Source organism: Oculina patagonica, chromosome 7 (assembly GCF_052425735.1).
Source record: "Oculina patagonica isolate OP01 chromosome 7, crgOcupat, whole genome shotgun sequence".
NCBI lineage: Eukaryota > Metazoa > Cnidaria > Anthozoa > Scleractinia > Oculinidae > Oculina > Oculina patagonica.
This window is the reverse complement of record NC_135764.1, coordinates 17,557,093-17,569,399: the sequence shown is the minus strand read 5'-3', so window position 1 is coordinate 17,569,399 and position 12,307 is coordinate 17,557,093.

Below are 12,307 nucleotides of genomic sequence, written 5' to 3'. Positions count from 1 at the left end.
TCCTCGAGAATAACCGTTGCTGGAATCATTCGCTTTGCCGTTGTTTTATCTGTGATATAATCACAGCAAATTTTCTCAAAAGCAGCACCTATAAAACAACGTCTACAAATTGTAATGTTTGCAATCTTCCATGTGACAGAAGCGTAGATCTTATGTGACAAACTGTTGAGAGATTGACTCGTTTTTCGCATTCTTATCGTTCTTGGAGAAGAGATTTTTCTCTTCCGGTGTTACGACAAACTATCGTGATTGACACATTTTTCGCGTTCCGATCGTTCTTAGTGGAAGAACAAAATTTTCAACTTCCGATTTCTGTTCGCCTATTATTAACGTGGCGCGCACGCGTAAAACGCAATCCGCTGGTCATTGGGGGCCTTTCTCTTGGGCCCGCAAAAAGTTGACCAGCACAAGCTGTATCTAATTGTTCCTAGAACTTTTTTTTAGAAAAACTGAAATAAGGTAAAACTTTTAACGGATGCTAGACGCCGTGGAAGTCAAGCTTTATTTTTGCTCACATTGGTTATGTAATTTCTTGGCATGTTGTTTTTCTTTTTTCCCCTCGCATCACGCTTCATTTTGCATATTTATGTTCATGTCGCACGTGCGAATTAACAACAAATTATTATATAAACATTAGTGAAATACCAGGAAATCTTTCGAGCGAAAAAATCATATCTTCACACGTGAAAATAACATGTTATTTTCACATGTGAAGATATCGATTCGAAACATTTTCTGACAAGTTTGCCCTGTTTCAATGCTGAATGAGCCAGAGTAAATCGATATTAAGTCGAAACATCTTCGGATCTTCCTCGGCAAACTTCGGATATCTTCGGAAATTTTCGGAAAAGTTCGGAAAATGTTCAGAAACACTTGTTCAGAAAATCTTTGGAAAATGGTCGGCAATCTTCGGAAAATCGTCAAAAACCTTGTTATTAGTAGGTTTATATAATAAGTGACAATAGAAAGCAAGGGACCGCGGACGAAAATGCTGCTGTGTACGTAGGAGCTGGCGACAGCTCTAATCAGCCAAAAACAGAATATTACATGGTTGCTTGGAGATATGAAATTTATCTGCTCGTGTTCAAATCGATATCCCACTCGTTCGCTGCACTCACTCGTGAGATATCGATTTGAACACTCGAAGATAATTTTCATATCTCCGCGCAACCATGTAATATCCTCTATTTATCACATTGTTCGTTTGTAAGACTAACCCATGAACCCTGCTTGGGTATAACTTTAGTCTGTATTGTTTTGGAACAGCAGCCATTGTGTATGACGTTTCCCCGTGATAAATGCATTTCTGAAACAAAAGAAACTAATGGAGAAGTTTGCATAAGAGACGGTACAAAAATGCGTTTGAATATTTCAAAACTGAAATTTAAAAGCAGAGACCGATACAACGTAGAATGATAGAATTAGTTTGTACCATATTTCGGCTGGCCAAACCAGCCTTCTTCAGGTAGCATAATTTGTAAAGTGTGAATTGTAAAACAACTAATATCGTCCGTTCCAACTCCTCCTTTGTCGTAAAATTTGAAAACGTTCAAGTGAATCAATGGAAATAAAACTTTTGAATTGAGTTGTTTACATTATCAAGCATGCGTGGTAATCGTTTCAAAAAATCTATCGAGCCGAAAATTACTCAAAAATAACAGGAGTGGTAGTAAGAAAATGAATTTATTTGCCCCTTTTGACTCCTTCCACTTCTAAATAAAAAATAACAAGGAAAGCCAGGCCTTCTTATCCACCCTCCCCCCCTCCTCACCCCACTCACTCGGCCTCAACCACCCTCTCCCCGATTTTTTTTTACTGGTCGGCGGCGTTTTCCCTTCGTGCCCTCCCGCTGCCCCTCCCACCTTCTGATGCGTGCACTCTCTCGCCCCAGACGCCTTCTGTGTTTCTCCGAGCCGCCCTTCCTCTCTTCTTTGTTCTATCGGCTCTCGCCGCGTGCGCCCACGCGGCGGCGGGACGCCGCTCACTGGCGTTTTGTCCCTCATCGGGCGCGCCTTCCCGTTGGGGGGCGGTGGTCTCCCTCCTCCCCCCTCCTTCCCTCTCCCTCCTTTGGTTCTTCGGCCGGCGCTCTTCGGGGGCTCTTTGGGCGTTCTCCCCCCCCCGGTCGGCAGGGCCGCCCCCTTCGTCTCTCGTCCCTCTCCTGGGGTGGCGGACGGGTCCTGGGGCTGGCTCGCGGGCCCCTGTTGTTCTTTCTGTGGGCCTGGCGGCGCGGCTGCGTGTGTCCCTAGGGGCTCGGCTCCTGCGTCTCGGGCGGCTGGTCGCGCGGGGGTCCGCCCCTGGGGGCGTCCCGCTACTGGTCGGCCTCTCCGCGGCTGGTGTCCGGGGCTGGCTGGGGTGGCTGTCGCGGGGCCTCTCGGGGCGCGGGCTCGCTGCCCGCCCCGTCCGCGTGTCGGCTCGGGTCGCACGTCTCTTTTTCTCGCTTGTCGACTGTCACCAGTTTTTCCGCTTTGCTCGCTCCCCGGGAGTCCGCCTCGCCTCCGCGTCCTCCTCCCTCCTTCGTCAGCGTCTCTTCTCTTCCTTTTTCTTTCGCTGCACTCGTTCTTTCGGCGTCGGCGTCCGGCGCGGGCGCCCCTTGTTTCGTGTTCGGGGCTGGCGGGGCCCTGGCACTCTTCCTCTCGTCCCCTCGCGGGGCGCGCCCGGCTGGCAGCGGTCCCCTTCGCCAGTAGGAAGGTGGAATCTGCATCTTCTGTTTCTGTGTCCACTCAGGTGCTGTGGTTTTTTTTCCGTCCTCTCGGTGGGGCGGGCCTCCGCGCCCTGCCTCCGCTCGCTCGTGTTTGTCCGCTCCTTCTGTCTCCCTCCCTGTTGACTCTTTCTTTGTCTTGGGCCGCATTCTCCCTCTGCTTTCTTGCTGGGGTGGCGTGCAGGGTTCGGGGGTGGGGTGCCGGCACGGATTGGATGTCCCCTGACTCAGATTCATTGGCATGTCGGGTGACTCGGGTCTGCCTCGTTTCCATTGGCTTGACGTGGCGTTCTGGTCGTCCTGCTCACCCTCTGCGAGTTCCCTCCTCCACCTCCTCCACCTCGTTATTTTTATTTGATGTTTGGGTATTTTCTGGGCCTTTTTTCTGTGCCCTCACCTTCGCTCGAACAAAGAATCGTGTATTGTCTGTGGATCTATCATTCGGCCACCTCCGTGGCCAAAATTCCCAACCTTGACTGGTCTCTCCTTCCCCTCGCAACACTCGGCTGTTGACAAATTTGACTATATCTTATTGATAATTGTATTATACATCTGGTAAAGGAGAATAAAAATCCTGTACATGAAATTGCGATGAAGAAACTCTACAGCACTTAAACGGCACCGAAAGATAAGTTAAATACATATTAGGTATTATTTGAGGAAACTTCATCAAGGTGGTGTTTGTGTCTCGGTCTATTTATTATCATTATATTATGCAAAAATTACAATTTAAAACATTTTTGCGAATTTTTCGAAATCAAACATACAGAATTTGTTTATTCCATTATATTTTATTTGCAGTACACCATAGTTTAAGATGTTGCTATTAGTTTTTCAACAAAAAATCTGATTCGAGTAAAATTCAGATTTGGCTGTTTTTGCGGTTTTTGCGACTTTTTTTGCTTGTTTACAAGCGAAAATAGGAGAATAGCAGTTATGTGGGGCAAAATTTGGGACATTCTTGTCATTCTTGTCTACTCTCAAGGGACTTTTTTAATTTCTCAAGGGAATATTTTAATTTCTCAAGGGATTACTTTCCGCTGTGGGTGATCACGCGATCTCGTGGAAAAAACGTGACTTGTCATTTACAAACGTTATATAACAATGTTAAAAGTGACATGTCAGCTTTCTTATCTCAACGCACGTGTGTCTGAAAGGCGATCTATAAAAAGCGTCGCACAAACAATGGATTGCGTAACTAAAACACGAATAAATAGCCACTAGCACTTACATCGTTTAAAAATTACAAACGTCAAAAATAAACCATACCAAAAAACTTGCTCTTTTCAAAGATATTATTGAAGTTAAAACAAATGCAAGAGATGGGGGCTTCTTTTAAGGCTTCTTTTTTAGGCCAAATTTGGTCGCTACAAGCGCCCATTCTATTTCGTCATCAGCCTAGGTCGTTAGGGACGTGACCTCGCGTTGACAGCAATGTTGCATCACAGGCAGACCACCCTATGTGTTCGTGGTTAATTATTGTTGTTGACATGAGACGAACAAAAGAAATTTTGAAATCTATAAGGGTTACTGAAATAAAGCTCTGGAAATAACATATCTAACTACATTTCGCTCTAAATATCTCAATAAAGTTTAATGAAACGTTTATCGACTCATGTGTTGTATTTCTTCGCCTGCGCGGGCCGTTTTAAGCACTTTTTTAACTGATTTAGCCGGCCGAAGGCCAGTAAGAGAGAAAGAGGAGACAAGGCTTGCAAGTCGGCGGCCGCCAGCAGCGACCTCCTCCACTTCAAACCGGAATTAACGCCAAACTACTGAAAATCTCACCTATCTGACGACGGCTATCGATCGGTGAGTTGTTGCTCTATCTCTTCGCCGAATTTGAACTTCATCCCTCCAATAGTTTCCGAGAAAATCCACGCTGAAATCATGCATACGGCTTTCTGACTGCACAGGATAAACCTTCGACTCATACTTCATGCAAAAAAGTCGGTATCTCGAAGAGACTTTGATCTGTTAATCGTTGCCATGAAATATCGATTATCTTAAAAATATGTTAAATCATCAAACTTCAATCTTAAGCCAATATATGGTGTAATTTTCATATCTATCCAAGTTAGGGAAGCTCGCTAAAAGGCCAACTGCAAATTGTAGGTATGGCCCAGAGAACACCGTATCTATACATTAGTCTTACGTAATGTTTGCCTAGACGTTATGTTATTATTATTATTATTATTATTATTATTATTATTATTATTATTATTATTAGAGAGGTTAAGCATGACGTTAACGGCAGACGGCAAACGGCAAAGATAACTTCTGATTTTGAGTTCTTTTCTTTTAATCTGTAAATAAAGCAGACGAAAAATGGAATACTGTCTCCTACTATTCATTGCAAATACAAATAATTTCACACTACTGTGCACACAACTGAAGAGAGGCGGCAAGTTTCATTTTTGCCGTTTGCCGTAAACGTCATGCTTAACCTCTCTATTATAATTTTTTTAGTGAATCATTGTACATAGGTCATTTTTCAGGGACGGCGGAGCCGGGGGGGCTGGGGGGGGCAGTAGCCCGCCCCCCAAGAATTTCCGAAAAAATGAAGACTTATAACATGTGAGAGAAGGGTCTTTGAAGTTCCCCCACTTCAAGTCTCAAGTCAGCCCCACCACTTGGAAAATTGCTCCGCCGTCCCTGTTTTTATGAGTTTAAATAAAGTTAATAATATTTTAAAAAATATATTAATATTATTGTTATTTAATGTAAACAACAGTTAACTGAAATAACAAATGTAATTTCTGCCGTTTGAATGAATAAATTAGACAGAAATTACTATTCTGACGGCACGATTGAGAGGTTCGCGGGTTGTTATGGGATGTCTAGGTATATATAGGTTTTGGCGGGAGATTTAGGTCATTCTACGTCGTCAGTCCTCGTCTTCGCTTGCTTTTCTTTTTTCTTTAAAGGAGAAGTTCACTCCAGAATGGCCATTTATTTTCTTTACGCCAATAAAAAGTTAATACAAAAATATGTTATTCACAAAAATTTCAGCTTCCAACGAGCGCTAAAACCCTACGAAATCTTTCTCTAAAGTAGCCTAAAATTCGACAACTGAACGCCGCCATCTTGGAGCTAGTAATGTATGCGTGACGTCAAAGAGCTCAGCCAGAAGTTTGAATACTCAAAACTCCTTGTTTTGTTTTGTTTGTCAAAATGCCTGTTTGTGCAGCTCCATGTTTCTCAAGCAGAGCTCCAAGAGATACAAAAAACCTTTCACCGTCTTTCAATATCTAAAAGAAAAAATGCTCACGATTCACGAATGGATTATAAGAATGGGCAGAAACGAAAAATTCCTGGCAAAGCGGACATAAGTATTTGTGTGTTCCGAAAACTATACGGAAGACTGCTTCGAAGAAGATCACAGATACAGTCTCCTGAGTGAAAATACCCACAAAAAATAAAAAGGCAGACGCAATACCAACCAATGTTACGATTATGCTATTTCACTTTTTTACTATTTTTCAGGGAGGATTTTTAATCAACCAGAGAAACTCTCTGTTGTTGTTGTTGACTTCGTCGTATTTTTTCGATTAAACGTGCGTCCCCGATTAAACGCCGGCTCACGATTCGCCGGGTCAAAACTGCTAACTTTTACTGATAACCCTGGGGGCGTTTGATCGAGGTCCCGGCGATTATTTGTGGTCAAGCAAACAAGTAAATATATTCTTTTCAGTAGCACTGCTACGACAAACTGGTACGGTCTGCTACTTTGGTAATTTTTTATAATGTTCAAGGAAACGTCCGGCGTAAAATAACTAGGATGGATGCTGTAAACAAAACGAAACAGCAATGTTCGCGTTCATGTCGTCATGACTGACGCGAACAGTGGAGGAGGACGTTTATTACCGCGAAGGACATTGGCGACATTGCCGTTTATATACTTATTGGTTGTTTATGTTCTGTTTGTCACAAATCTTGATTGCAACATGCACGTACCGTATGCAATACTGCAACATTGGTAACATGATCATCCTCGGACACCCATAGACAGATTGTCGAGCGGGACGACGAGAAAAATCGAGGGTCTCGAAGGATAGGTAATAAAAGATCAACCTGAAAAAGTTGCAGAAAATTGCACTTCGATAATGAACTCGATCGGACCCCGATTGAACGCCGGAACACAAACCTTTGTATTTCTTGGAGCTCTGTTTAAGCAAAATGGAGCTGCACAAACAGGCATTTTGACAAACAAAAGCCACTACAAAGAAACAAGGAGTTTGAAGTAATTAAAATTTTCCCGCTCAACTTCAGGCTGAGCTCTTTGACGTCACGCATACATTAACAGCTCCAAGATGGCGGCGTTCAGTTGTCGAGTTTTGGGCTACTTCAGAAAAGGATTTCGTAGGGTTTAAGCGCTCGTTAGAAGCCGAAATTTTGGTGAATGACATATCTTTGCATAAACTTTTTATTGGCGTAAAAAAAAAATGGCCATTCTGGAGTGAACTTCTCCTTTAAAGTATGGTTTGTTCAGCGTTTGTAACAAGTCTATTGAAAAATGCTCTAGATTATTTAGTGCCCTTTCCTCGGGTTTTTTTTGTGCTGCTGCATTAGTTGAGGAATACGTTTTCACTTATTTTTGGCCACTTCTAAAGGGTGGTTTTTCGAATCTGGCGTAGCACACGCCTTAATACTCTTAGTAGTCTGGGAGCAAAGGTATTCCCGTGGGAATTTCGTGAAGATTTTTGCCGACTAGTTTAGAAGTGTTAAGGGGGACCTAAGGAACACGATAAATGTTGTCGGCAATCTTGTAACCCGTGCAAAGGCCTTCAGAGGGGAATTGATTTGGCTTAGCATGAAAACGAAGCTGAATGATGATGATTTTCACAAAAATTTGGTATTTATTGGTATTTTCGAATAACTACAAGTATTAGCAGTTTCGATAGTCTGAGATATCTTAACTGATATGGATAGTCTTGATCACGTGACCATGAAATCGAGGCTGCATTTTCTTGTGGTTCATTGAACTTGGAAACAAAGTCCCTGCCGTCCCCTCACCATACAGTTTCCTAGTTAACGAATCAACGAATATCCCGACATTGGGCAATTCAACGAAATTGAAAGGCTTTGCATGGTCTTGTGACGCTAGTAAAAACCGTCTTTTCAATATATGCAACATGTCTACCGACCCTCCCATTTCCCCTCTCAGATTGTAGCAAGTTCTGTGGGTGAACTTTCTACGCATCGCTACAGTCGTCCATTTCTCTTCCTTCTTTTTCCATATGTATCCATCTGGCTGTGGCAACCTAGTACTGCATACTCTGTCGTTGTTTAAAGCAATGATCTGGTATTGGGCACAAAGAACTGCTTCATATGTGCACTCTGCGTAGGTGGTAGCCGGTTTGATTGAGCCCGATTCTTTTCGAACGTCTACCACATGAGATCTTTATTATTCGAGATGCTTGTTCTGAGCTAAAAAGTCTGGCAAACATACTGCTCTATCAGAGCCACTGTCTTCTATTCTGGATACAGCGTCGTTCGAAGATATCCCAAAGCATTAATTACGTCCTTGTCTGAATCTCTGAAGGCTTTTCAGCACGCAGGATTATCAGGAAAAAACTTCCAGTTATATTAGCCTGCGAATACAGCCACCTCTCATTCGCTCCCGCTACTACTACATAGTAGTAGCGGGAGCGAATGAGAGGTGGCTGTATTCGCAGGCTACACATAGTGCTTCAGGCTGCACAAAGCACTGCCAAGTTCAATTACACGGTGGTTCTGGCCGGTGCCAGTGACTATGAACAGTCTTTGATACCGTCTGACCTATAAAGGTACTGCAGTTCTGCCATAGCGTCAACAGCAGGGACTCGTAGTTACAGTTAAGGCCCCGCGTCCACGTTTATTATGTTATCTTCGTTATTCTGAGTAGCCGTGTTCGTTCTCTGCTACGATTCACCTCCGTGCTTGTAAAGAATTCTTATTAACGAGCTCTTTGCGGAACAATGGAGCACCATACCGTCGGGTGCAAACAAAGATGTCGGTACCACAGAAAACTTTGATTGCCCTATCGCTGCCTTGACATCAACCTCAGGCAGATTCTTGCATACTATCATTAGTCTTGCAACTCGACCACTTTATCATTGCAAGATACTTTGAGTCTCTCTCCTCCGCAGAGGTTCCCGATGGGGCGGTCGTTGTAAAAATCCGCTGGGCAAGGTGAGTGCAGGCGCACTCGAGATCGAGATCCACTTTTATTTCGCCTGCACTCTTTTCCCACCGAAAACCTCTCTGAGGAGCCTCTGCGGAGGAGAGAGGTTAAAACCTCGACATGTTAAGTTTAACTGAAATTAACGATAACTGCAGCAACAGAAACCTATTGGATGTGAACTATTAGAGGCCAAAGACGCCCATTATTTTGCAAACATATGTCTTCATAGAATGAAGTGCGAGTCTTTCGGCTCTGAATGTGGACAGAGAGGAAAATCAATGATTTATTGAACTTTTTGTTTCTTAGGTGTTTCAAAACTAGACCGGCTTTTATGTCTACGTAGTGAAAACCAGCTGAAAATAAAAGGTAAAAAAAAAAAGCCGTTGTTATCACTTAAAGAAGCCTTGAGGTCTATAGAAAATTTTTCATGGTAACAGGGAAGTGAACAAAACCCGGTTTCCGGCATTCCGGGTTTTAGGACAACCCAGTCAGATCGACTCTGTCAAAACATTATTTAGTTCTCTTCTCACTGGAGCTAGTAATTTCGAGAGGATTCACACAATTACTCAGAAGTCACCAACGATTAAACAAAGGTATAGATATCTATATTTTTCGTAGTGTTTGCTTTGTTCCGTTTTATTGCTAAAATTTGAGTGTAATTACGATTTCAATCGATAAATTAAACTGGTTTACACGTATGCAAGCGAGCTCTTGTGTTAATCGACCGCCAAAAAGGTGGACATTGAGAGCCATAATCGATCGATGACTTTCGTGTCTATCTGTAAAGCTAGCATCGTACATGAAGGAGCATTTGAAAGCTAAATCGGGTTGATATAATAAACAAACCATTTTATTGCTACGGGGTAAACAAAACAAAAAACAAAACAAAAAAAACTTGACCCTCTGGGATTTGAACTCACGACCATCCGAGTCGCAGACTGGCACCTTACCGATTGAGCTAATCCGACAGACTCTATTACGCTTATTGAATATATCCTATATCAATGTAATAGATATTGTGGAGTCTACTAAACCGCTGCGAAACTATAACAGGATCGCGAAACTATTTTTCTATAGCTAGAAAGCAGATAATTTACTGTACTCTAAAGTAATTTTTCGTGCCATCAGTAATGATTTTGCCCCGCTTTAAGAGTATTATTTTTGTCGTACTGCTGACATTCAGTTTAACCGTGAGCTATTTAAATTTGTCTTGCACCTATAAACCGCCATAAACATTAGTACTTTGGCCGCTTATTCACAAGAATGAAAACATTGTAAGCTCCAGTGAAAACAAAAGTTAAATAAATGGGGAGCTCCGCTTTTAGGCGTGCCTAAATCTATATATTATGCATGGGAAGGAGAACGGGTGTCGGTAAAACGCCGACTCGGGGTCGGGGTCGGGGTCGGGGTCGGGGTCGGGGTCGGGGTCGGGGTCGGGGTCGGGGCCGGGGCCGGGGTCGGGGTCGGGGTCAATTTTTTGGATTTTTTTTTTAAAAAATTCACTGATTCAAAAAAAAAAAATACAAAGTTTATATTAGCGTCTGGGGTATTTCGAGTCGAAAAAAAAGCATTTACTTCACAAATTCGCCACAAATCTTGATCCTTATAAGTTCAAAAGTATAACAGAAGAATTTCAGTTAAGGTATAACAGGCGAAAGATGAAATTTAACTTTTACGTATACATACAGTTTAGCCTACTTTGTCTACTTCTTTGTTATCGAATAATTTAAACCCGCTTTCAATGTTACGCGCATAGCTATCTTTCTACGTCCATCTTTCCACATTATCTTTCGAATCAAAACCGATGGATACCCTTGTTGGTTTCACCCACAAGGTCAAAAGGTCATGCTGGTGGGCTGTGATTGGCGGATTTCGATCCGTGTTGTTTGTTACAACAAACCGCTATGCACATAAGAGCGGATGTAATACTTCCTTGTCAGCATAACCTCAATTAAAACGCCTTTCCGCATTTCGGTCACGCAAATTGAAGAGATTGCTCGATACCTTCACTTATATTTTAAACAATTACAGACTTGTTAATGCGAGCTTTGCGGTCTAAACAAAACAATTCTGCTTCCTTATTTTTTTGGATACGAAAGGCCGCTTTATTTTAACGATATAAATCTGAATTTTCTCAATTTAATTTAAACCTGAAAAAGTTCATGCTATGTTGGCGAGGGGCGAGGAGCTAGCGCTCAGAAAGAAGTCGGCAGCAAATTCTATCCGCCAAGATAAACAATTTAACCTGTCGCCTGTTAGACCACGAATTTTTTCTTTTATACTTTTGAACTTATAAGGATCAAAATTCCCAGATATCATGTGAAAGAAATGGTTTTTTTCGACTCGAAATGCCCCACACGCTAATATAAATTTTGTATTTTTTTTTCTGAATCAGTGAATTTTTTTAAAACAAAAATAAAAAATTGACCCCGACCCCGACCCCGACCCCGACCCCGACCCCGAGTCGGCGTTTTACCGACACCCAAGGAGAACGGCCCTTCTGTACTGTCTGCAGCATCCCGGACCAATATGGAATACAGTGTATGAATTCATGTTTAGAAATAACTTTCAAGTTATAAACATGTTGTTACCAAACTTGTTTTAAAATATTTCAACTATTTTTCTTTTTGTCCAAAATCATTCTGCTACTCGTAAAAAAATTTGTTCATTCTTTTTTAAATGCAGAGATGCGTGCTCATAGCTACGGTTGTGTACCCGGCGTGTGTGATAGCTGAGGCACTCCGGGGGTCTTTGCAAAGATCATTCATTGTTGATTCTTGAAATTATAGGCGCTTACCAATAAGTTGAAAGGGCTATGGAGGAGCAACTTCACGTATTATGTTTTGTATCAGTTCATGTTATGGGCTTCATCCAAGACTCCCGCCATAACTGTTTGCCGCAACGCTAGTCATCATATGGTAACCTTTTTGACCAGCGTTTATTCTTCCATTAATAATTTTACTACACCAGTTTTCAGTATCTTTAAGTTTTGAAGAAAACTCAGCTTTTTAATCGGGCGTGGCCGATTTATAGTTTACCCTTTGGTCGTCCTAGAGCATAGTCTCCTGGCGCGGCCAAAAAGACGAGGATAGCTTGGGGTTGCTACAAAACCGCTACGGGTGACGCATACCGCAATGGTTTTCATTTTAGTTTTGACAGGAAATCGTTGCAGGCACACTTGGTCGACGTTTGGGTTAATGTGTAATCAGGTTGTGTTTTTTTGCTTCGGCGGAAGGACAGAGAAAAAAGCTTACGGGGCAAAGTACAGTATGGGGCCCAGTTCTCGGCCACTTTTGACGTAAACTTGTATTTCTTACCTCACAAGAACCGCAGGAACTTGAAATTTCTCCCAGAGCTAGCTACATTATTCAGCTTTTTGGTGTAAAGCTATCAACCGGTCAAAAATTAATTTGCCCGAGCAATAATAAAAATAAAAGCTCCAT